Here is a 21816-nt window from a genome sequence, read left to right as displayed (position 1 = left end):
TTCCCGCCTCAGGCGACTCTCTGTGTGGAGTTTGCACGTTCTCCCCGTGTCTGCGTGAGTTTCCTCCGGGTGGTCTGGTTTCCTCCCACAGTACAAAGATGTGCAGGTCAGGTGAATTGGCCATGCTAAATTGCCCGTAGTGTTAGGTAAGGGGTAGATGTAGGGGTATGGGTGGGTTGCGCTTCGGCGGCTGTGGTGTGCACTTGTTGGGCTGAAGGGCCTGTTTCCACACTGTAAATAATCTAATCTAATCTAATATCTGAAGCCCTCCCTCCTACACCAGCTGTGCAGCCACGTGTTAAGCTGTGCCCACTCCCTGTTCCTCGCCTCACTATATCGTGGCACCGGGAGTAAACTAGAGAACACTACTTTGTTCGTCCTGCTTTGCAGCTTCCAACCTAACTCCCTGAAATCAATTTTTACATCTTCGATCCTTTTCCTGGCTATATCATTAGTGCCAATATGTAACACGATTTCTGGCTGTACGCCCTCCCCTTTTAGAACCTTCTACACGCAATTGGAGATGTCCCGGATACTGGCACCAGGGAGGCAACATACCTTCCGAGAATCCCGATCCTGACCACAAAATCTCCAGTCGATTCCCCTAACTATCAAGTCCCCTATCACGAGTACTTTTCTATTCTGCCCCCTTCCCTTCTTTGCCACAGTGTCAGGCTCAGTGCCAGAGAACTGACTGCTAAGGCTTTCCTCTGGTAGGTCATCCCCCCCAGCAGTATCCAAAACGGTATACTTATTGCTGAGGGGAATGTCCACAGGGGATCTCTGAACTGTCTGTCTGTTCCCTTTTCTTCCCCCTAACTGTACCCCATCTATCCTTGTCCTGAGCCTTAGGAGTGACCAACTCCCGGTAACTCCTCTTAATTACCCCCGCAGCCTCCCGAATGATCCGTAGTTCATCCAGCTCCAGCTCCAATTCCCTAACACGGTTTGCAAAGAGCTGGAGTTGGGTGCACTCCCCACAGATATTGCCAGCGGAGACGTGTGCCATGTCTCCCACCTGACACATTCTGCAGGATGAGCAAACAACTGCCCTAGCATCTATACCCGACTTATCTGAACATCCACTCAGTACTAAATGAGTATATCAGCCGCCTTGCTGATATATATGGTCACTGCTTTCCTTCCCGGCTGCCTCGGTGTTCCTCGTCACTCCCTCCGCTGCTCCCGCTCTATCTGTGAAAGGGAAAATACCGCTCTCCGCTACCAGTAAGTAATTTTTAAAAACTGCCTTACCTTAGCTGCAGTCTTTCGGGTTCTTCTTACTCCGGTAATGCTCGTACTTAAAAAAAAGTCATTAATCCTATCTTGGAACTTATATTTAATGTGGGATTTGTCCAATTATTTGACAATATTAAACAAGACCTTCGAAGATGGGAGACACTTCCTATATCCTGGCTGGATCAGATAGCTCTTATTAACATGAATTCCCTCCCTTGTTTGCTCTACCCCGTGTGAATGCTTTTTTTGATGTTTCCCAGACAAACATTTTGGCGACTAAATGGATGATATAGCTCTTTGATTTGTCACTATAAGCGACCCCTTATCAAGTTAACCAAATTACAAAGACCCCGCAATTTGCGGGGAGTAGATCTCCCGGATATTAAAAGCTATCAATTAAGCTCTTCTTCACCCGATGTTACTGAGGTCACAGCGTCAAAACGGTTAGATATTGAAGCTTCTCTGGCAAAGTGCTCTCTTATTAGATTGCTATTCATAGACAAAATGAGGACAGTTACGAAGTATTGCCATTTCCCAATAAGTATCATTAATTTTAAAGTAGGGAGGGCAATGTGTCCGAGCGAGTGCAATATAGCCAAACCTCATTTCTTACCCTAAAACGTGGTGTACCGTGTTTTTGACGGGCGATATTGGATTCCATGTTTAAACTGTGGGTAACTCGTGGGTGTATCTTGCTTTTATGATTTATCTGAGGGAGAAACAAGGATGTCCTTTGATCAAATAAGTCGTAACTATAGACTACCAAGTAGAGATCTATTCTGTTTTCTTTTATAAGCTCAGAGATGTTTTCAGAAAAGAACCACGCTTTTAATAGACCCGTACAGACCCGATACAGAGAAGAGGGTGCTTAGTGCTAAGAACACACTCTCTGTCAGTACCCTCTATCATTTGTTGGAGTGTGGCCCCTCAGACGAGACGTTGTGCCTTTCTGAGGTCTGCAAAGAGAGTTGTGGTTTGAGATCTCTTCACACAAAGGGGAGGATATTTGTGAAAATGCAAGAAGTATTTTGAACTGTAAGAAGACACTTGCCATGTAGTTGAAGATTCTTCATAGAGTCTATCTGGCCCTAGATCCTCTCTCAAAATTCAAGATGGCAGTATGTCTTAAATACAGAATGACTATGGGCACTCTTACTCATTGCTTGTTGACCTTCCACCGGCGGTATAGGAACGGTGTGTTCGCTGGGATGGAAAGGATCTTGCGGACCGAATTGGAGATGGATCAGGTTTCCATTTTCCTGGGCCTGCCCAGTCTACCTTACTCAGATGTGCATCGGAAAAAAAACACTTTAATACCCTCACTCTCTGAGTTCAGAAAAAAAAAAAGTTGTGTTGTGTTGGGTGTCTGAAACTACCTGGGACTGTTGGGTTGTCGTAACTCGTCATGGAGCCTAGCCCTTTGGACTTTTTTAAAGGTATGCTGCACCATAAAATAGAGGATTTTTATAAGACATGGCAGCCCTTTTTGAATTACCAAGGTACAGGCTGTCTGCCTCTCTTAAGGACTTGTATATAGCTATGACGAACTTGACTAATGAATCTAATGTCCAGAGAGGAAGATTTACGAACAAATGAACGTGTATTAGTTAATGCTCTTGAAGTTTGAGAGCTATAGTTTTGTTACACTATGCGTTTTTGAATATTTTTTTATTTTTCTTCGGTCCGTTGATTTACCTTGTTTTTCTTTATGTACATGCACATGGGTGTAATTGTGTTCAATTTGCATTGTTTTTTGAGTTGGGTACTTATTGGTTCAGTGAAGCATTAAAAAGATTTTCTCTGAATAAAAAATATTTTTGAAAAAAATAAAATGTTAATATGGATAGAATAGAGTCCCAAAGGACCACTTTCTTATTCGTGAGAACGCAAATTATGGTTTATCTTAAGGGTCATCACACCTCGGGTGACAGGACGATGTTGAGAGAGCATCCCCTTCATGGCAACCTCTGTCTGTGTGGGAAATTGAACATGCACTGTTGGCTTTCCTCTGCATCACAAGCCAGCCATCCAGCCAACAGATTGCGAGACTGTGTAACTGCAATAGATAGAAATAGCAAAAGTCAAAGTGAAATATAGACTTTGATAAGAAGGAAAAAAAAGTACAATTCAGATAAGGGTCAAGATAATGGCTGAGGGGAAAACATTCTCCGCTGGAAATTGTACTTTATAACGAGACAGTTGATTGGATGATATCTTTGTATGAATAAGTTGACCAAGCGAAATAACCAGAATAACTAATTGTGATTAGATGTCGATAACTGTAAAGTATGAGTACATTTTTGATTGGTCTGTGTGAAGCATGCTAACCATTGTATGAAAGTAAAAAGCTGATGGGACAAATTTTTTGGAGAGTTGGTCCCCTTGGGAAATGGCTCCCAAACACATGCTTGAAGAAACCCAGGGTAGAAAGTGCGTGAGTATCGTCTGGTTTGTGGCAGGAAACCAGGGGGCTGAATGATTGAAAGTTCCTGCAATGTGAAGCTCAGGAGACAGTCAGATCATCCCCGATCTTATTAAATGGTACAGCACATTTGAAGGACTAAATTGCCTTATTATGGATTCTAATTGCATATGATTTTTAAAAATATACTCTGTTCCTTCCCCTAATGTTTTACACACTTGGGCACTCCCATTTTCCTGAAACTGGGAATTATTTGGAATATCATCTGGAACATTCCATAATCAAGATTCTCCGGAACATTCAACAATCTGTGGGGATATTACAAAAGAAACAGACACAGAGACGGGGGTGCGGGTGGGGGCGTGCTGCATGCAAGAGTGAGAGTGGTGGAGCATGAGCATTGTTCGGGTGTCGGTGCTGGAACAGACATACATTGAGTGTCAGGGACCAGACAGCATACGATGACTCTTATCCTCACAGAGTTGGGAAAGTTATCGATGTATGTTCTGTATTGCTGGACATTGCTACAGATCGCAGATACTGCACTGAGCTGGGTGGTGAGCTCAGATCATGCTCGGTGGGTCTGTTGGTGTGGCCTACTCTGGAAGAGATGTACTAACCCATCCGCAAAGATATCTGTGACCCTGTTGACAAACCGTGGTGTAATTGACCCTTACCTGCTATGTTTTGGGTAAACTGTACACGGCAGCTCCAAACTGAGGAAAGCTCAATCGAGTGCCCATTGTCCTTTTAAAGAAGGCACCAGTGTCAGGGATAATGAAATATCCAGCGGTATCTGGGCGATGGTGGGTACCTCCAGCCAAAGTGTGTGGGAGAATCGGGTTAACATTGAATGGGAGTGACACCATGGGTTTGGGTGGGTAGTTAACGAGGTGAGTTCAATAAGATAGCACCAGGAAACTAGCTCGGCCTCATACAGAGAATCCCCCTGTTACACTCAATGGAAATCACTCAAAGATAAATTATTGTTAGATTCAGACGGATGAGTTGAAGACTCTGCTAATCCCATTCACAGTTACAGAGCTGCAGAACAAAGCCTCATCCACAACTCTCCATCATCTGAACTCACACCTATATTCTGTTCACCATCATTCCTGGTAATACTGGCTTATTTTACATTATGCTATCGAAATGTCTATATCTCAGCATTCTGAAACCTGTGAGCGCATCCTTCCATGATATTGTTGCTCAATATCACCCTTTCTGTCTATACCCAGGGCCACTTTCATTTATGCTCATGCACGGAGACACGCCCTTCAGACAAAACTGGTCCATACCAACCAAAATGTCCGTCCACATTAACCGCAATTCCTTGCACTTGGCCCATATCAGTCTCCACCTTTCCGATTCATATAGTGTTCGAACAAAGTGCACCGAGGTTTGGTGACATCAAGGAAGGCCTCAGGAAAGATGTCACTGAATCTACCATTCATCTCACCCCAGCAATCTGATTACAAAGAAACAATTTGACTGGAGGTTTAAACTAGAAGTTCAAGCAGTCACTGGTGGGAGATATGTATGGAAGTCAATAATGCAGGAAAAAAAATGTGTACGTTCTAAACAGGAAATTAGATATACAAGCGATTGCAGGCAAAACCCGACGGGTCTGGTACCATTTGAAGGAAGAAAGTCGAAAGTTTGGCCCTCAAATAGCACAGCAGGTTAGGGCACATCCAAGGAGCAGGAAAGTCTATGTTTTAGTCATAAGCCCTTCATCGAGAATTCATTTCAGAATTCACTTTTTCCTAATCCTCTGCAGGAAGAGAGTGAATCAACGTTTTTAATTTGGGGATTCTTCATCCGAACAGCTTTTGTTTCAGATCTCCAGTATGTGCAGCTCTTTGTTTTATTTTGGATCAGCAATTATCTTGCATGCTGCGGGATTAATGGACAACTTGATCTGGCAAGAGGGGAAGGAATGAGGGCAAAGAGCAGGCAATGTGTCAGTAACAGTTTAAGGCCCTGTCATTCAGAATGTAAATCCTGGGGTGGTGGTAAAGGAAGGCTTGTTGGAAGCATCACACTGTAATTCGGTATCATTTGAACAGATGTGACAGATCCAGAGAAAGTGGGAGGATGCAGTTTCTCGCGCAGCTGGTCATTGAGTGTCACAGTGGCGAGCAATACTGCCTTACAGCATCAATTACCTGGGTTCGATTCCACCCTTTGGTGACATTCTGTGCGGTGTTTGCACACTCTCCTTGTGTGTGCGTGAGTTTCCTCTGGGTGTTTGGTTTTGCTCTCACAGCTAAAAATGTCCAGGTTAGGTTCAGTGGCCTCACTAAATTGCTCCGCAGTATCCAGATATGTGCAGGTTCGGTGGATTGTCTATGGGAAATGTAGAGTTACCGGGGTAACGTTTGTGTTTGTTGGTCAGGATGTTATCTGGAGGGTCAGTGTGTACTCGGTGGGCCAAATGGCCTGGTCCCACACTGCAGGACTTCTATAATTTCGACGTAGCTGTCTGTGTTTGAAAACACTTCCCAGGATCCTACCTATAAGTGCTAACACAATTTGCCTCAACAAAATGTTACACCTTCCGTTTGTCTAACATGAACTCCATCAGCCACTCCTCGGCCCTTTAGCCTATCTGATCAGCGTCCCGTTTTACTCTGAGTTAACTATCTTCACTGTCCACTACCTCACCAATGTTGGTGTCATCTGCAAACTCACTAACCATTCCTATTGTATTCACATCCAAATCATGTATATAAAATGACAAAATCCATTCGATCCTTGTGGTACACTGCTGGTTACAGGCTTCCAGTCCAAAAACATAAAAGTTCATAAATATTTACTTCGTCTATTACCTTCGAGCGAATTACATCCAACTCTCCCTGTATTCCATGTGATCTCACCATGCTAACCAGTTTACCATGTGGAACCTTTATAAATGCTTTACTAAAGTCTATATTCTATTCCACAGTTCTATTTCTGTGCCTTCGTCAATCTTATTCGTCACTTCTTCAAAATGCTAAATCAAATTAGTGGGACACGATTTAGTGGGACACACAAAGTCATGTTGACTATTACTAATCGGAATTTGCATTTCTAAACAAAAGTAAATGCTGTCCCTCAGAATTACCTACAACAACTTACCCACCAATAACATCAGTCCCACTTGTCTACAGTTTCCTGCCTTTCCTTACCAACTGTTCTTAAACAATGGCACAACCTTACCTGTGACTGTCCATGATAAAACTATCTCAGCCAGAGACCGAATAATTACTTCCTTAGCTTCCCAACAGTTCTGGGGTACATCTGATTAGTTCAATGATCATAGAACAATGCAGCACAGTACGGGCCCTTGAGCTGCTGATGTGGTGCCGGCAGTTTATCCTACTCTAAGGTCAGACTAACTTTCATGCCCTTCATTGTACTAAAATCCATGTGCCTAACCAAGAGTCACTTCAAAGTTCAGAGGGGGTTATCCACCTTGATGTGTTTTAAAATATCCAGCTCCTCATCTTCTGGAATATGTACGAATTTCAAGATATCACTATTCATTTCCCCAAGTTCTCTACCTTCCATATCCTACTCCAGAGTAAATACTGATGCAAAATATTTATTATCTCACCGATCTCGTGTAGTTCCAAACATAGTTCACTTTGCTGATCTTTAAGGGGTCCTGTTCTCTCTCTAGTTGCTCTTTTGACCTTAATGTATTTGTAGAATCACTTTGGAATCTCCCTTACCCTATTTTCGAAAGATAACTTATGTCCCCATTTTGCCCTCCTGATTTCCCTCTTGGGTATTAGCCTACATCACTGGTACTCCACAATGGATTCACTCGATCCCTACTGTCTCTATCTATCATATACTTTCGCCTTTTCTTGAACAGAGCCTCAATTCTGCTCGCCATTCATCGTTCCCTACAGCTACCATCCTTACCCTGCTCATAGACATGAACATGCTGTCGCTAGACTCTGTAAATCATTTGTGTCAGCCTCCCACTTTCCCGCCAATAGCTTCTCCAAAGCAGCTTTTCAAAGTGCCAACATAAAACGTTCAAAGTTGGCCTGAGTCAACTTAAAATTTTAAAATTTATATTCGGACTATTCTTCTCCGTCAGTATTCCACAACTGATAGTTACTGCATAACAGACTCAAGAAACAGAATGGCCTCCCGGGTCCCTTTGAAACAGGGGCGTGTGGACAGAATTGCTTCCCCTGTCCCTGCGCAGCAGTCTCGATGCTCTGAATGATGCCCCAAGGTTATGGAAGAATTTGAACAACACTGCACATAAAACGAGAAACAGCATTACACAACGTAAATGGATAATAAATATATACACTGGTTTATTGGCTGTGAAAATTACCCCACCAGTCACCTTAATCAGCGGGTCTGTTACTTTTTGACTGTCGCCCTTTATAAACAGTATGTAATATACACCGTCCTGCCGTGTTCTGGCACTACTCCCACATAAAAAAGAAGCAATAAGAATATTGAAATATTTATGGTCCATCCCTAAGCAATGCCCATCCATTCCACCCACACCGAGTAAATGTTCCCTTTTATTGGGATATGAAAAGTGATGTCAGGAAGGGGTTAACTGGACCTGATTGTTCAGTGACTGTGATTAATGTTAGTCTCCATGGGTTACAATTACCCCAGTGGACGGTTTCCATCTTTTAATGATAAGTGGGCTCCATTCAGTGTGTTATCCCACAGTATGGTGGGAGCATCACCAACAGTATTAACAGGAATCAGCAGGTCCAGAGAGACATGGGAGAGAGATCAAAGTCTGAGCACAAGAGTCTGAAATGTTTCAACAATGAATCAGAATCTGAGAAAATAAGACTGGAAGGTCACAAGAATGGGCAGGAGTTTATACAGGGATGGTTGGTTTCTTTCATCATATCATGCCTTTGTGGGCGGCACGGTGGCACAGTGGTTAGCACTGCTGCCTCACAGCACCAGAGACCCGGATTAAATTCCCACCTCAGTTGAATGACTGTGTGAAGTTTGCACATTCTCCCTGTGTCTGCGTGGGTTTCCTCCGGGTGCTGCGGTTTCCTCCCACAGTCCAAAATGTGCAGGTTAGGTGAATTGGCCTGTGTTAGGCAGTTAGGCAGTTACGCAGTGCAAATGTAGAAGCAATTTCCCGGCAAAGCTTTGCAATACTGACACGTTGGGGAGCTGGTCCAGCTTACTGAGCAATACACTACCATCGTCTGCACAGCTCCCCATTCTGGGCAGATATTCCACCTTACCGAGCAATACACTAGCACGGTCTGCGCAGGTCCCCATGCTGGGCAGATAGACCAGTTTACTGAGCAATACACTGGCGCAGTCTGCATAGCTCTCCACGCTGGGTTGTCTACTAGTCCCAGTGTATAGTTTCTGCGTTTGCTCTGTGAGGCAAATTCAGAATTTAGTGGAACAAATTTGGTCAGCTGATCTGGCAATGCCTTTATTCAATGTTCTCATTCTTGTGCCCTGACCCGCCAAGGTTTCACTGCACCAGATAGACCCACTCCCTTGTTTTTTTATCTCATATTTGAACAACATGCTCTGTGTTTGTCTTAATTGTCCGTTTCTATCTTTAATGTGAATGTCTCTGTCCATTTGTATCTTTCTCTGGCCTTGGTTTTTGGTTGTGTATTGTATCGAATGCTGGTATCATGAAGTTCAGAAATAATGTAATGGTGTGTGTCAGGCTATTGTTCACTTCCTGGTGTGTCCCTTGAGGTGCTTCATGAAGAGGTGCGTGTGTGTGCAGGGCAGCCGTTCACTTCCCGGTGTGTCCCACGTCGTCCTCCATGTTGCACAGTGTTGTGTGTGCTGGGCTGTTGTTCACTTGCTGGTGTGTCCCATGTGGTGCTCCATGGACAGGGCGTTCTGTTTCGGGTTATTGCTCACTTCCCGGTGTGTCCCAAGTTGTGCTCCATGTTGGACAGGGAGCTTCAGCATCTTTGACTCATGTCTTTAAAATTTGGTCTGTGCCTGTCTACTGAACGCCTGTGTTTGCCCCTCTCAGCTGATCACGTGGACAGAAACACGAGGAGGACCTTCAAGTATAATTATAAAGGAGTAGATAGCTCACTTTTAGTGGAGGGAAGTCTGATTGTCTCCTGTTATTGAAACGTTAGTGGAGGGGATGGGGATGGGGATGGTTTGCTGGAGGTTGTGCTGTGAGTTACCTCAGAAATTCAGGGACACCAGAGGATTTGGTGACCCAACTCTGGATGGAGCATGGAGACTGTAGTTACATCATCAGTGTCTGTAACATGAACAACAAATGGAGCAGAGGCTGCAGAGCATGGACAGTCTGAAAATACGGGCTGGGTGTATGTGGGGAAAGGGATCTGCCAAATCTGCCTGGTCTTAAAGTGAGCACAGGCTCTCACTCTCATCCGTAAACATACACACACACCCTCTTTCGCTCACACACATGGAAACAAACATACACATCATCTCTCTCTCACTCGCACGCCATCCAACCGCCCCAACACACACACACACCGCATCTCTCGCACAGACACACCTAAATATCTGGGGGGGTACTAATTTGAGTTTGCAGATTTATATTTGGGGATAGATTGTATTTTATTCAAAATAACATTCAATTTGTACGCAGCCAATCATTGTGGCATTTTACAAAGTCCTGCTTTGGAAATAAAACCAGTATGACTCCAGGGTAAAACAAGTCGGACTCCACACAAGATCTTCCATGGTTTGTGCAGGGAAGATCACATCTTAGCAAACATAATAGAATTTTTGAGGAATGACAAAGTCGATAGTGGAGAAAGGGCTGTAGATATCAAATACATGATCTTCAGTAAGGCGTTTGATGAGATAGAGTCATGGAGAAGGTGAAGTCGCAGGGGTCCATGGTGTACTAGCTACTTGGATTAAAGAACTGGCTGGGCAACAGGAGACAGAGAGTAGTATTGGAAGGGAGTTTCTCAAAATAGAAAACTCTTCTGTGTGGTGTTTGACAGGGCTCCGTGCTGGAACCACTGTTTGTTGTGATATATTTACATGATCTGATGGAAGGTATTGGTGGTCTGATTAGCAAGTTTGCAGATGACACTAAGATTGGTAGAGTAGCAGAAAGTTGAGGGGACTGTCAGAGAACACAGCTGAATGTAGATAGATTGGAGAGCTGGGTGGCGAAAAGGCAGATGTGAGGTGATGCATTTTGAAAGATCCAATTTGAGAACGAATTATGCAGTAACTGGAAAAAGCCCTGGGGAAAATTGATGTACAGAGAGATCTGGATGTTCAGGTCCATTGTTCGCTGAAAGTGGCAGGTCGATAGAATGATCAAGAAGGCATACAGCATACTTCCTTCCTGCATTCTAACAATTTAAGAAGTGGAGAACCACAATGGTTAACTCGTCACCAACAGGAGGGAATCTGTTGGAATCTATTGCATACAAGTGTAGGCAGGCCGTATTACAGTTGCATAGGACTTTGGTTCGGTCACATTCGGAATACCACGGTCAGTTCTGGTTGCCACATTCCTGAAAGGATCTGGATGCTTTGTAAAGAGGGCAGAGGGTTTTCACCAGCATGTTGCCTAGTATGGAGCGAAAGACATATAACGAGAGGTTTGGTAGATTAGGATTATTTTCATTAGGAAGATGGAGGTAGAGGGAGGTCTTGATTGAGGTCTACAAAATCTTGAGATATGTAAACAGGGTGGATAGCAAGAAGCTAATTCCCAGCGTAGGGGACTCAGTTACTGGGGGTCAAGAATTCAAGATGAAACGGGAAAACTTTATAGGAGATATGCTCGAAAAGTTCTTTGCGCAAAGGGTCGTGGGTGGCTGGAATGCGTTGCCAGCTGAGGTAGTAGAGGCGGGGGCGATAGCGTCATTTGATATGAGGAAGCAGAGTTATACAGATCCTTAGTAAATACAGATCCTTAGGAACAGATTTAGATAGAGGATCTGGATCGACACAGGCTTGGAGGCCTGAAGGGCCTGTTCCTGCGCTGTGATTTTCTTTGTTATTTGTAAATATTGGCGAAAAGCGTCTGTTGATACTTGAAAGGAAAATGAAATCAAGATCAAATGTGGCACAGCGAATGTGTGGATCCGGAAAATCTCCCAGAAATACCAAGTCACCACGGGACCTTTGTAACTAAAGACTAAAATCATTCATATACAGTTACGAGGTAGTATTTGGAAACAGAACTGGGATGATTATTGATAAGTCTGACAGACCAGATATAATTCAAACTGAAATTTCAGAGAAAACAGCAATACACATGTTGATAGCAAAAGGGATAACTGCATTTCTCTGTATTCACTTCGGAAGGTTATAAATGCATTCAAATGATTTACGAAGGGAAGAAGTGGGAGAGTGGAGGACGAGAGGCCAGTTAGTTGTTATCCACCGTAGGGAAACTGTTGCAACCTATTGTAACTTTCTCAGTGTCCAGATCTTACTGGACACTGAGAAAGTAATAGCAAATTTCAAGTGAATTGTTCTGCATTTATGAAAGGGAAGTTACAATTTACAAAATTATTTTTGAAGATATCTCTTGTATTTGTAAATAACAGCGAATCAATGAACATGGTACAGTCCGATATTCAGGAGGAGCTTTAATCAGCACACACAGTAAGTTAGGGAAAACATTACAGCAAAGTGTATTGGGAGGAACATATGGACACAGGGGAAGGTAAGCATTCGAGAAACTATTGGAGAACATAGATGGTGGTAGAAGGCTGTTTGTGTGACTTCAGACCGGTGTACACTGGTGTGCTACAGGTGTCAGTGCTGTCTCCGTTTAAACGCCTTCATTTAAAGGGAATCCGAATACAGACGATGAAAAATCAACCCGACTCAAAGTGTTAGCTTGCTCTCTCTTTACAGATGCTGTCTGACTCACTGTGATCTCTAGCATGTGTTGGTTTCAGTACAGATCCAGATTCTGCAGTGATTTGCTCCAACTCGAAGTAAAGACATTCTGCACGAGTAACTCAGAGAGTTGGGGAGACTGTGCCTCTACAATTTTGATGTCGTGATCTAAGTAAAATATACTGATCACATATACTGAATGGGCTTTCTCCAGATTAATTCCTCAGATGGCACAATGGTCTGCTGAGGACACTTGGTCTGGGATCAAGGCGGAAATTTGTGTGTGAAACTGGAGACGCTGATTGATTGTTATATGAGAACTTCACGTCTGTTTTACTTTGGAAAAGGAGGAAACAGGTACAAAATTCAAGAAGATGGACTGGGAATCTCTTTTACAGATTGATATAAGATGTGAGCAGGGATTGTCGTATTGGCTGATATAAAATTGGATCAGTCTCCAGGTCCAGATCAGTTACATCTCAAGCTGCAGTTGGAAACAATGGATGAAATGCGCTGATGCAAATGTTTAAATAGAATCTGGTCACAGGTAAAGTGCCCGAGGACTGGAGAATACCCTTTATAGGAAGGGTGATAGAGATAGAGTAGGGAACTATACACCAGTGTGTATCAGATCAGTGTTAAGGAAACTTTTGCAAAACCATGTGGTGGTAGAAGGCTGTTTGTGTGACTGGAGACCGGCGTCCCCTGGTGTACCACAGTGATCAGTGCTGTGTCCCTTATTACTTGTGGTATTCATAAATGGTGCAGATATGAACGTAGAGGGGGAGTGGGAGTGCGATAAGTAAGTCTGTGTTTGACACAAAGATTGACCGTGTGGTTGGCAGTGAGGAGGAAGGTCTTATGTTACAGTAAGATACAGATGGAATGGTCAGATGGGTAGATCAATGGCAAATGGAGTGTAAATCTGATAACTCTGAGGTGATGCACTTTGGAAAAAGGAACCAAATACTAAATATGCAATGAATTGTAGCGTACAAGGAAGCTCATAGGGAGCTTTTCCACACAATCTTCAATGTGATGCAGGAGGATAAAAGGTTACGTAAGAAGTCAATGGAAGCCGAAGGCAGAACCGTTACTCATCGAGGCATAGATTACAAGATCTATGTGGCACTTTGGTGAGGCCAACATGGAATGCTGTGTGGAGTTCCGGGAGACACACTACAGAAAGTATGTGATTATTCTCGAGGGGGTGCAGAGATTCACCTGGATGTTTCCAATGATCGAGCATATCAGCTATGGAGAGAGGCTGAATAAGCTCGTGTTGTTTAGTTTGAATGAGAGAAGGTTTAGGGGGATGTAATTCAGAAGGATAAGATTACGAGGGACATGGACAGGGTAGATAGAAAGCAGCTGTTCCTTTTCGTCAAAGGGCCAAGAACAGGGGAGCACACTTTTAAAGGGAAGGATTTGAGATTTAGAGATGATTCAGGGATTGTTTTTCACCCAGAGGGTCATGGGGACTGGAATGCACATCCGAAGGGGGGCAGTTATCACGGGTCACCTCACAACAATCAAAAATTATTTGTACGAGCACTTGAAGTGTCATACTATTCATGGCTACGGGACTGATGTAGGAAAGTTTCAATAATATAGATCGTGCTGTATTTTTGATGGTATAGAGTCTATACTTCGGTGATTGCATGGCTGTGGAAGGTCAATCATTGAACAGCTTAAGACAGGAACTAATGGGCTTTGGAAGAGTACATTAACAAGCGTGAAATGTGAAAGCTTCTCAATGCACAATATACCAAGGTGAAATGTTGGAAAAGATAATTGTAGCTTCCTTACAATCCAAAATCAGCGAATGCAGAACAGGGAAATAGCAGACTATGAAGCAACAGTTCTGCCTTCATGAAAGGACTTTTTAAAAAAATGCTTCCGAACAATTCTAGGTCTACTGAGAAAGAAACGAAATACAATCAAATCAGTAAATAAACAGTTTTGGAGAAAATATTTGGACTGGAATCTGATAAATCCCCATGGCCTGATAATCTTTATCTCTGATTCCTAAAGGAGGTGGCCATGGGAATAATGGATACTTTGCTTGGCGTCTTCCAAATTCCTGATGATTGAATTGACAGATTTGAGAGCAGCAAATGTAACCCCAATATTTCTAAAGGAGGCAGGGAGACAGCAGGGAATTACCGTCTGCTTAGCACCAGAGAAGCAGTCAGGACAATACAAGGGTCTATTAGAAAGAATGTTTTGCCAGGGAATTTGAGAATTATGTTAATTTGAAAGTAATGACCATGGATCAAGTCAATGCCAAATTATTAATGGCGAATCACATTTAAGAATCCGACTGCGAAATAAATTATGGCGAAGCAATATGTGCACTGAATTTGGATTTTCAGAAACTGTTTGATGAAGTCCCAAGTCTAGTGTTGTGAAAATACTACTCCTTCAACAAGGTTATGCTGTCCTTGTTTCTTTTTCATAGCGGTTGTAAAAGCAGTGAATCCGACAAGTCTGGATTTCACTACTTGGGATTGTTTTCAAGTCTAAAATTAGAACATAGAACATAGAAGAATACAGCGCAGTACAGGCCCTTCGGCCCTCGATGTTGCGCCGATCAAAGCCCACCTAACCTACACTAACCCACTATCCTCCATATACCTATCCAATGCCCGCTTAAATACCCATACAGAGGGAGAGTCCACCACTGCTACTGGCAGGGCATTCCATGAACTTACGACTCGCTGAGTGAAGAACCTACCCCTAACATCAGTCCTATATCTACCCCACTTAATTTAAAGCTATGCCCCCTGTAAGAGCTGACTCCATACGTGGAAAAAGGTTCTCACTGTCAACCCTATCTAACCCCCTAATCATCTTGTACACCTCTATCAAGTCACCCCTAAACCTTCTTTTCTCCAATGAAAACAACCCCAAGGGCCTCAGCCTTTCCTCATAGGATCTTCCTATCATACCAGGCAACATCCTGGTAAACTTCCTTTGCACCCGTTCCAGTGCCTCCACATCCTTCCTATAGTATGGCGACCAAAATTGCACACAATATTCCAGATGCGGCCGCACCAGAGTCTTATACAACTGCAGCATGACCTCAGGACTCCGGAACTCAATTCCTCTACCAATAAAAGCCAGTACGCCATATGCCTTCTTCACTGCACTATTTACCTGGGTGGCAACTTTCAGAGATCTGTGTACATGGACACCAAGATCCCTCTGCTCTTCCACACTACCAAGTATCCGACCATTAGCCCAGTACCCCATCTTTTTGTTACTCTTACCAAAGTGAATCACCTCACACTTAGCTACATTGAACTCCATTTGCCACCTTTCTGCCCAGCTCTGCAGCTTCTCTATATCCCGCTGTAACCTGCCACATCCTTCCTCACTCTCTGCAACTCCTCCGACTTTCGTATCATCTGCAAACTTGCTCAAGCAACCTTCTAACCCTTCCTCCAGGTCATTTATAAAAATGACAAACAGCAATGGTCCCAAAACAGATCCTTGCGGAACACCGCTAGTGACGGCACTCCAAGATGAACCTTTGCCATCAACTACTACCCTCTGTCTTCTTCCTGCCAGCCAATTCCTAATCCAAACCTCCAACTCACCCTCAATGCCATATCTCTGTATTTTCTGCAGTAGCCTACCATGGGGGACCTTATCAAACGCCTTACTAAAATCCATATATACCATATCTACCGCTTTCCCCTCATCTACCTCCTTAGTCACCTTCTCAAAGAATTTAATGAGAAGCAAGCTATCCTAGATCGGTCCTGAGCAATAAGGCTGGAATAATTAATGACCTCATAGTTCGGAATCAACTTGGAAGGATTGATCACAATATGGTTGAATTTAAAATATAATGGAGATGTGAATACAAAATTCAATACCAGGGTCTTGTGCTTAAACGAGGCAGTACACAACAGAATGAGGGAGGATTTGGCTAAAGTCGACTAGAAACAAATACTTTATGGTGAGAGTTGACGAGCAGTGGAGGATTTTCAAAGGAACTTTTCAAAGTCCGAAGCAAAACTTTATTCAGTGAAAAGAAAAGACTCTAAGAAAAGGGGAAATCTGCCGTGGGCACATAAGCAAATTCGCAAGGCTATCAAATTGAAAGTGAAGGAATGCAAAATGGCCAAGAACAGCAGGAACCTTGGAGACTGGGAAAACATTAAAGGTCAACAGAAAGCCACGATAAGAGCTATACAGAAAAGTAGAATAGCACACGCGAAAAAAATCTAGCACTGCATATCAATACAGATAGCAAAGATTCCTTAAATATATAAAATGAAGACGAGTGCGTAACACAAATGTTGGTCCTTGAGAGGAAGAGAAGGAGCATTTGTTATAGGATATGATGAAATGGCTGAGGCATTGAACAAGTATTTTGTATCAGTTTTCATAGTGGACGACATTAATAACCTGCCAGTGATCGACAAAGAGAGAGATTCTAGAATAGAGTGGTGCTGGTAAAGCACAGCAGTTCAGGCAGCATTTGAGGAGCAGGACAATCGACGTTTCAGGCGGAAGCCCTTCATCAGGAATACACTATTCCTGATGAAGGGCTTTTGCCTGAAACGTCGATTTTCCTGTTCCTCAGATGCTGTCTGAACTGCTGTGCTTTACCAGAAACACTCTAAGCTAGAATCTGGTTTCCAGCATCTGCAGTCCTTGTTTTTAACCAAAGAGATGAGGGTAGGTGAAGACTTGTGAACAAGCATTATTACAGAGGAGGTAGTGTTGGGCAAGCTAATGGAGCTAAGGGTATAAATCTCCTGGCCCTGATGGAATGTATCCCAGGATACTGATAAGGTAGCGGGAGAAATAGCAAGTGCACTTGTGGTAATTTTCTAAAATTTGCTGAACTCTGGGGCAGTCCCAGCAGATTGAAAAACTGCAATTCGGACGCCACCGTTTAAAAAAGCAGGTAGATAAAAGATGGGGAATTATAAATCATTTACCTTAAACTGTGTAGTGGGGGCGATGCCTTAACTGTATTATCAAGGAAGAAATAGCAAGGCATTTTGATAGAAATCGGCCCATTGTGCAGACGCAGCATGCGTTCCTGAAGGGCAGATCATGCTTAACAAGTCTTTTGTAAATCTATGAAGACATTACGAGCAAGGTAGACAACGAGGCCGTAGTGGATGTGGTGTATCTAGGTTTCCAAAAGGCTTTGACAGGATGCCACACAGTAGGCGGTTGCATAAGAAAAAGATGGATGGCGTTACGGGAAGCAAAGAGTGGGTACAAATCAGTGCTATCCTGGCTGGCAATCAGTGCTTAGTGCCTCAGGGATCAGTGTTGGGGTTGCAATTATTCACAATTTATATCGATGATGTGGAGTTGGGATCATGCGTAGTTTGCCAAAGTTTGCAGATGGCACGAAGATGAGCGGCAGAGCAAAGTGTGCAGAGTACTGTGAAACTTTGCAGAGGAACATAGTTACATTGCATGAGTGGGTAAAGGTCTGGCAGATGGAATGCAATGTTAATAAATATGAAGTTACCGATTTTGTTATTAGTACCAGTCAAAAGGATTATTATTTGAATGGTAAGAAGATGCAGCATGCTGCTGTGCAGAGGGACCTGGGTGTCCTTGTGCATGATTCACAGAAGTTTAGTCTGCAGGTACATAACGGAAATAGGAAGGCAAATTGTATTTCGTTCTTTGTTGTGAAAGGGGTTGAGCTTAAAAGCAGGGAGATTATGTTGCAGCTGTACAGGGTGCTGGTGAAGTCATACCTGGAGCAATGTGAGCAGTTTTGGCCTCCTTACTTGCAAAACAATGTACTGGCAGTGGAGGTGGTGCAGAGAAGGTTCACTCTGGTGATTCCGGAGTTGAGTGGGTTGACTCATGAGGAGAGACTAAGTAGATCAGCATTATATTCATTGGGATTCAGAAGAATGAGGGGAGTATCTTATAGAAACATAAAAAATTTAAGAAGAGAAGTGGTAAGAACGAAGTAGTGAGGATGGTTCCACTGGCTGGTGAAGCTAGGGCAACACGGAATAACCTCAATATTAGAGGGAGCAGATTTAGGATTGAATTGAGAAAGAACCTTTTCAGCCAAAGGCTTGTAATTCCATGAAATTCCCTGCCCAATTAAGTAGTTGGCGCTACTTCAGTAAATGTTTCTCACGCTGAGATACATATGTTTTGAACAATGAAGTAAATAATAGATACGGTGAGAGCGCGGGTAAGTGGATATGAGTCCACAAGTCGATCAGCCTTGATGTTATTTAATGGAAGAGCAGGTTAGAAGGACGAGGTGCTCTACTCCTGCTCCTCATCCTTCTGAAAGAGGAGCGGCCAGTTCTCCCATTGTAGACACTCTGCTTTGGTTTGCTTGGACTGATTTTTCGCAGACTGGCTGCTTACTGAAAGCAGGCAGCCAATTGTGAAGCTGTCAGACCCAAAGAAGCAGGTCCATGCTGATCCTCCCTCTCTCTGATATCTCTCCTGGAAGAACCTGGGTTTGATTTTGCCTTTCGCTTTTCCTATGGGATGTTTAGTGGGATTGTTTCAGGTTCTTCGAACAACATCTTAGATTTAGATTACTTACATTGTGGAAACAGGCCCTTTGACCCAACAAGTCCACACCGACCCTCCAAAGAGCAACCCACCCATTCCCGTACACCTAACACTACGGGCAGTTTAGCATGGCCAATTCACCTAACCTACACATTTTTGGACTGTGGGAGGAAACCGGGGCAACCGCAGGAAACACACTCAGACACGGAGAGAATTTGCAAACTCCACACAGACAGTTGCTTGAGGCGGGAATTGAATCCGGGTCCCTGGCGCTGTGAGGCAGCAGCGCTAACCACTGTGCCACTGTGCTGCCCAATGTCTTTGAACCATTTTCCGATTCTCAGTTGAGAAGTGAAGTGCTATTGAGAACCAGAAAGCTTCACCTGGAAGACTAGTTGAGTAGTCAACTTTTAACCTTTTTTATTATTTATTTATAAACCTTCAAAACGGCAAAAGCTGGGATTAGTCAATTTAGTTCGACTTACTTTGGAACTAGTTGCATGGATATGGCTTCTAATTGGCTGTCTCTGGGTATTTTCATCCCGAATCATGTTGCACAGTAATGCCCTACATTTTTGAAGGCTGGAATGAAAGGCAGTTCTTGGTCTTCCCATGTACCCACTCCTTATGCATTTCATTTGCTAACATCATTAAGTTAGGATAATCTGTTGGGTTTTCGGATAGATTGTTATTCTGTCTGCTGTTCTTTTCTGTTTGTGTTTCATTCTGTAATTTTGAAAATAAATTCTGTTTTATTTAAAACTAAGTGGTTTGAGCAGCTGTGTCAGTCCTGGAATATCTGCCTTACACCTACTTAAGGCAACGAGTGAAGGTTGAGTCTGCGCTGCTTCCTTGAAATGATTTGAGATGGTCTGTCCTATCCCATAACAGTGTGCAGCAGTGAGATCTAATATACCGTCATGGTGTGAGAATGGGAGAGAGCTGACAGGAAAAAAGTGAGTCAGAATAAACGGTTACTTTGTTTTGATGTGGAAAGCAATCACTAGCAGGATAATCCAGGAATTGATGATTGCCCCCCATCTATTCAGGAAGCAGATCAAACATCTGCTCGAGTGTATTAAATGTAATCTTTCAAAATCTGCTGATGACACCTAACTGAGTATTGAGTGGGTGAGGCGGATGTGAAGAAATTCAAGGTGAATGAGACACGTGGAGGGAATGGGCAAATACTTGACAGATGAACAGCAATGTGGATGTACGTAACATTGAGCACTTTGATTGGAAAAATAGCATATCAGGCTAGCATTTCAAAAGGAAGTGATGTGAAAATGTTCGTCTCTGAAGATCCTAATTTGCATAACTTTGTTGACTTCTTCACCGGACTCCAAAGCCCATGCAGGGCATTGAAGTCCGAATCCAGACGTCAATACTGGGATTGGTATTGGCACGCTGCCCAGTGCACATAGACCCACCAAGTGGGGAGATGTAACATTTAAAAGGATTTGGATCTCCCTGTACACCAGTCACTGAAAATATTATTGGAGCAACAGAAAGCAATTAGGAAGATAAATAGTGTGTTGACCTTCATTTCCGGGGAATGTGAGTGCAGGAATAAGGGTATCTCATTATAGCTGTACAGGACCTTGGTGAGAGCCCATCTCGAACATTGTGCAGTTTTGTGTGCAGTTTTGGTCTCCTTACCTAATAAAGGACATCCCTGACATTGAGGGAGAGCAGCAAAGAATTACCAGACTGATCTCTAGGATGACAAACTTTTTGTGGGAGCAGAGTTTGGGGCAACTGGGCCATTATTCCATGTGGTTTAGGAAAATGAGTGAAGAAATAAGTGAAATATATGAAACTCTGACAGGGCGAGAGATATTGGAAGCAGGGATGGTAATTCCCCTGGCTGGGACGTCTAAAACAAGGAGCCACAGTATTAGGTATAGTCCGGACACTCTGCATTGAGATGAGAATAAATAGCTGCACTCACACACTGGTGAATCTGGGAATGTTATGCTACACAAGCCTGTGGAAGTCAACGCACTGAACTTCGTTAAGTATTTCTAGACACTAAAGGGACAAGTTGCATCGGACGTTTGGTGTGGAGACAGAGGATCAACCAATGTTATATTGAATGGGAAAGCAAAAATGATGGACTGAAGTGCCTACATCATATTGTTGCGATAGTTAATCACTTCAAAGGATATACAGTACGCAGTGTTTGGGAAAAAAATAATTGAAGAGATGTTCGACCAAAAACTAGAAATGGGGGAGGCTCAATGTGTTGAATGACCTATTCGTTTCCCAATGTTCCTGTGCAGTCTGTGGGAAAACTCTGTACATGTGTCACAAGCTCTCAGTGGTTAGAAAGGAGGTATCTGCAGGATCAACAGGACTGTGTTTCCCTTTCCCTCTTCTGATACCGAGGCTGGTGCCAGGTGTTCTGTCCAATTTTATCCATTAAGAGCTCGGAACAGTTTGATACAATAGAGGGTCTTGCTTGGCCGTTTCTGAGACCGTTGAAGAGTTTATCACATGTCTGTGTGCCTGGAGTCACTCTTAGGCCACAACAGGAAAGCAGTGAAAGCACATTGGGAAGGAAACTGGTGTTTACACTCGACATTGGCTTCAATGTCACTGTTACTTGCAGAAGATTTTAGATTTCGATATTTTATTATTTGGTTTTAACTTCCACCAGCTGCCAGAGCGTTAGTCGGGTCTGGATCCAGTGAAATTTCCACAACAGCACCATCTCCACATGGGTACCGATTGGAAACCACACTGAACAGATTATTTCTATGCTGCTTGACAGCTCTGTCAAAAATAAA

This window comes from Chiloscyllium punctatum, chromosome 31, assembly GCF_047496795.1.
Source record: "Chiloscyllium punctatum isolate Juve2018m chromosome 31, sChiPun1.3, whole genome shotgun sequence".
In the NCBI taxonomy this organism is placed as follows: domain Eukaryota; kingdom Metazoa; phylum Chordata; class Chondrichthyes; order Orectolobiformes; family Hemiscylliidae; genus Chiloscyllium; species Chiloscyllium punctatum.
This window is presented reverse-complemented; position numbering follows the sequence as displayed.